General features: G+C 45.4%; 1 pseudogene; it reads left to right on the forward strand.

Moving 5' to 3' along the window:
• Nucleotides 1-1,238: 1,238 nt before the first annotated feature.
• Asnsd1-ps1 (asparagine synthetase domain containing 1, pseudogene 1) lies at nt 1,239-3,104 on the forward strand (annotated as a pseudogene).
• The last annotated feature ends 2,446 nt before the right edge of the window (nt 3,105-5,550 follow it).

The following is a 5,550-nucleotide window of genomic DNA, read 5'->3' on the forward strand; positions in this document are numbered from 1 at the left end:
GGCTATCAAACTTCAAGGCTAGCCCCAAAACTAACTTCCTCCAGCAAGGTTCTCTCCCTTAAGGGTTCCACAGGCACCAAGCAGGAGAACTAATGTTCTAGCATGTCTGCCTCTTCACATACTTTATGTCCAAACAGAAATAGATTTTGAAAGGTCAACTTTCTTCATAAGACTCTTGTGTAACCCTTTAGTTAAGGCTCAGAGGTCTACATGAAAGCAGGGTAGCTGCTGTTTCAGCCTCCGTGCGGTGCGGTGCGGTACAGCATGGCATGACGATGCCTAGTGGTGGGGTGCACTCCAGAGACAGTGCCGCGCCGGGGCCCACCCACACATCGACCGTGTACGCCAAGGCCCTTGGCAGTAAGATTACAGAACAGAAAATTATTGTGGATGAACTTTCTAACCTGAAGAAGAATCGGAAAGTATACAAGCAGCAACAGAACAGCCACATATTCTTTCTTGAAGACCGAATAAAAATGTTTTCAGAAAGCAAAAATACATTAGACAAACTAAGAAAAGATTACCAAGCATTAGAAAACTCAGAGACCCTTGGCAGGGAATAGGGAGGCAAAGTTTAGAACAGAGGCAGAAGGAACACCCATTCAGAGCCTGCCCCACATGTGGCCCATACATATACAGCCACCCAATTAGACAAGATGGATGAAGCAAAGAAGTGCAGACCGACAGGAGCCGGATGTAGATCGCTCCTGAGAGACACAGCCAGAATACAGCAAATACAGAGGCGAATGCCAGCAGCAAACCACTGAACTGAGAACGGGACCCCCATTGAAGGAATCAGAGAAAGAACTGGAAGAGCTTGAAGGGGCTCGAAACCCCTTATGAACAACAATGCCAACCAACCAGAGCTTCCAGGGACTAAGCCACTACCCAAAGACTATACATGGACTGACCCTGGACTCTGACCTCATAGGTAGCAATGAATAGCCTAGTAAGATCACCAGTGGAAGGGGAAGCCCTTGGTCCTGCTAAGACTGAACCCCCAGTGAACTAGATTGTTGGGGGGAGGGTGGTAATGGAGGGAGGATGGGGAGGGGAAGCCATATAGAAGGGGAGGGACAGGGGTTAGGGGGACGTTGGCCCGGAAACCGGGAAGGGGAATAATAATCGAAATGTAAATAAGAAATACTCAAGTTAATAAAGATAAAAAAAGAAAGAAAAAATTAAAAAACTCAGAGACACACAAAGTCAAGACACAGTCAGCCTGACTTCACATAACCATGTGTGGCATTTGCTGTTCTGTAGGCTTCTCTGTTGAGCACTTCAGTAAAGATTTAAAAGAGGATTTGCTGTATAATCCTAGACGGCGGGGCCCTAATAATAGCAGACACGTTATTAATATCTGCTATTAACTATCAGTGTTTATTTTCTGGTCATGTTCTTCATTTAAGAGGTGTTTTGACTGCCCAACCTGTGGAAGATGAATGTGGCAACGTGTTCTTATGAGTGGAGAAGTTCTTCGTGGAGTACAGGTTGAAGCAGAAGATACTGTACCCAGGTCATGTTCAGTAGCCTTCCTGACTGTAAGACTGAGTCTGAAATACTGTCGCTCTTCTCTAAAGTGCAAGGTCCATGGTCGTTACCAAGCCTCTAGCCATCATTTACGGTTTGGTAGGGACTTTTTCGACTTGCTTTGGCAGTTTAGTGATTTGGGCAAGAGTTTCTGCCCTTCTTCAGTTGGTGCCCAGATATCCGGAGTTGCAGACCAGTGGCAAGACGTTCCAGCATCTGGAATTTCCCAAATTGATCACAATTCTGCTGCTGTCTCCAGATGTGTGATCTTAAAATTATATCCTTGGAAATATATTTCTAAGGAGAATGTTGCCGAAGAACGTGCTAATGACCTGACTCAGACTCCAGCAGAATTGCCGGAGTTTGTATCAGTGGTAATAAATAAAGCCAATTTGTGCCTCTCAAAACCCATTGTCCCCTTAAATAAGAAGCTGCCTGAGATTCCCTTGGAAAGCCAATGTAGAAACAGTTCCAGCGTTCCAGGGTCAAGAGAGACACCTAAGTTACTTCTTACAGATGAACACACGCACACATAGTTCGTCCGTTCATTGATGTCCTCAGTGTTGCAGTCAAGAGACGCACCTTATGTTTAGCTACGGAAGAAAACTTGGCATCAAAGGACGTTTTAGAAACTCGTGGTAAGAAAGCAAGCCTTGCTATCCTGTTTTCCGGAGCTGTTGATTCTATGGTGATCGCAGCCCTTGCTGATCGTCACATTCCTTTAGATGTGCCAACTGACCTTCTGAATGTGGCTTTTTTACATAAACAAAAGGCAGGGCTGCCTATTGCTAACGTAGAAAGAAACCAGCAAATCCACCATGAGATCCCTTCTGAAGAGTCCTTTCAGTGTCCTGCTGTGGCTCAGGGTCCAGATGGTGCCGAGGTGCCAGACCGAGTCGCAGGAAAAGCAGGACTAAAGGAACGACAGTCTGTCAGCCCTTCTCGAAGTTGGAATTTTGTGGAATTTAATGTTTCTCTTGAAGAATTACAAAAACTAAGAAGAGCTCGAATGTGTCACTTAGTTCAGCCATCGGACCCAGTTCTGGATGATCGTATTGGCTGTGTGCTGTCTGGTTTGCGTCTAGAGGAATCGGTTGGTTGGTGACGGAGGATGCTGGGAGATCTCACAGGAGCAGTGCAGAGGGAATTCTCACGGGGATTGGTGCAGATGAGCAGTTGGCCGGTTATCCCCGTCATCGTGCCTGCTTTCAGTCTCTTGGCCTAGAAGGACTGAATGAGGAAATAGCAATGGAATTGGGTCGTATTTCTTCTAGAGACCTTGGTCGTGATGAAAGAGTTACTGCTGATCATAGAAAGGAAGCAAGATTTCCCTTCCTGGATGAAAATGTTGTATCTTTCCTATATTCTCTGCCAGTTTGGGAAAAGGTAGACCTGGCTTTGCCCCGTGGAGTTGGTGAGAAGCTCATTTTACAGCTTGCAGCTATGGAACTTGGTCTCCCAGCCTCTGCCCCTCTGCTGAAACAGGCCATACAATTTGGATCTAGAATTGCAAAACTGGAAAAGCTAATGAGAAGGCATCTGATAAGTGTGGAAGGCTCCAAACCCTACCTTAGAAGAGCTCTCTTGTGTGGCCTTGTTGGAATAGGTATGTCATTGAGAACATGCGCCTTATGGACCTCATCCTAGTTGTCTGGAAGTCACTATTCTGCTAGCAGCTTTTAGATGAAGATGTAGAACTCTCAGCTCAGCCTGCACCACGCCGGCCTAGATGCTGCCATGCCCCTGCCTTGAAGATACTGGACTGAGTCTCTAAACCTATAAGCCGGCCTGAGATGGTTTGTATATGCTTGGCCCAGGGATTGGCACTATTAAGGATGCAGCCCTGTTGGAGTAGGTGTGTCACTGTGGACGTGGGCATTAAGACTCTCATGCTAGCCGCCTAGAAGCCAGTATTTTGCTAGCAGCCTTCAGATGAAGATGTAGAACTCTTAGTTCCTCCTGCACCATGCCTGCCTGGATGCTGCCAGGTTTCTGCCTTGCTGATAATGAACTGAACCTCTGAACCTGTAAGCCAGCCCCAATTAAATATTGTCCTTTATGAGAAAAAAAAGAAAACCTTTCTCAAGATTACATTCTGCCATATAACAGTACTTTGTGACAGTTACATCAAAATAAACAGCTGCCACCTTGCTGTGGGGAAAAAAGGAAGAGGAGACAGATTTTAAGAGCCGTAAGAGATGAATGACTTAAAGAAAACTGTTTTTCAGACACGGCAATATACGTGTACATGTGAACCCATAATAATTGTGACAGAATGTGTAAGACATGCATCAATCCAGGCAATATCCTAGCACGGAGGAGAGGAGACAGGCTGAGGTGCCATTGGCATTCGATTGCTACTGAGAGAGGGAAAGTCAGTTTTCTTTAATGGTGTTGTACCAGGTACATCAACCGTATTCTAAGGCAGGCTTCATACCCACAAGTAGCTGGTCAACAGAAACTGGACTTGATATGTTGAGAACAAGAAAGACACAGATACAAACACCAACACAGACACACACATACAGAGATGTGTACACACACACACACACACACACACACACACACACTCCAGAGGGAGAGGGAACAAGAGAACAAAAAGAGAGGACATGAAGTTAGGTAGAGAATAGGAGATAGGATAGGATCTGAAATGGACAGCAAAGATTATGTTTTGGTAAGAGTAATCATTATTGCAATGAAACACCATGGCCAATGCAGTTCGAGGAAAGGGTTTGCTTGTCTCAAACTTCCAATTTACTATTCTTCATGGAATGAAGTCAGGACAGTAACTCAAAATCAGGCAGGAATGAGGACACAGGAGCTGACGTGAAGGCCAAGGAGGGAAGCTGTTTATTGGCTTGCTCTTTATGACCCTCAGCCTGCTTTCTTATGGAACCCAGAACCACCAGCCCAGGGGTGTCGTTGCCCACAGTAGGCAGGGCCCTCCCCCATCAATCACTAATTAACAAAATGCCCTACAGGTTTGTCTAAACCTGATGTCATGGAGGCATTTTCTCAACTGAATCTCCCTGTTCTGTAATAGCTCTAGCTTGTGCCAAGTTGACACAAAACTAGTCAACACATCCATGTTTAGTATATAAACCCTAAAGTCTTAGTGGTATGATTCTTTATACAGAAAGTTAGGTTTGTGGGAATGGCTTCCTTCAAAGTGTGCAGTATGGATTATGTGGAAAGAATGGCTTTGTATTCAAGACAAGTGCTCCCTCGAGCAGACGATCAAGGTCAACGTCGATCGAGTACACCTCTGACACGATGTGAGTGGCACTCTGAGGTCTGTGGCCTTCCTCTCAAAACCATAACCCTAGCCTAATCCTGAGAATAACGCCAGGCAGACCTAAACTGGAACAATTCTGCAAATACCTGACCAGTGCTTTTAAAACTGTCAAGGTCATCACCGTCATGGGAAACTACTTGATTATCAGCCATAGCCAAGAGGAATCTAAGGAAATATGGTAAGCAGGTGAAACGTGGCATTCTGGATAAGATCCCAGAGTTACGAAAAGCTAATAGACAAAAACTACGGAAAGCTGAGTGAAGAATAGGTGTACCAAGGTGTACCAACATCGGGGTGTGTGTTTGTGTGTGTGTGTGTGTGTGTGTGTGTTGCTGTATATGTGTGTTTGTGTATATGTGTGTACAAGTACATGAGAACTAGAGTGAGAGATCAACTTCTACCAAAGTAAAGACTTTGTTCTTTTGTTTGTTTGTTATATTTTGTTCGGGCCTAGGATCTCTCTCTCTCGTTGGCCTGGAGTTCATGGATACAGCGAGGCTGGCTGGATCATGAAGTCCATGGATTCCCCCTGTCTCTGTTCCTCCTCCAGATCTGGCATTATAGATGTATACTACCACTGTGGATCCAAACGTAGGCGCCCGTGCACTTTACCCACTGAGCCTCCTCCTAACCTCAGTGTTGGCTCACTAATAACAATGAATAGGCCATACTAATGTGAGAGATTAATGCTGGGGGAAACTGAGGCAGGGGGCACTCTTTTGGAC

Source organism: Rattus norvegicus, chromosome 15, assembly GCF_021556685.1.
Source record: "Rattus norvegicus strain SHRSP/BbbUtx chromosome 15, alternate assembly SHRSP_T2T, whole genome shotgun sequence".
Lineage (NCBI taxonomy): Eukaryota > Metazoa > Chordata > Mammalia > Rodentia > Muridae > Rattus > Rattus norvegicus.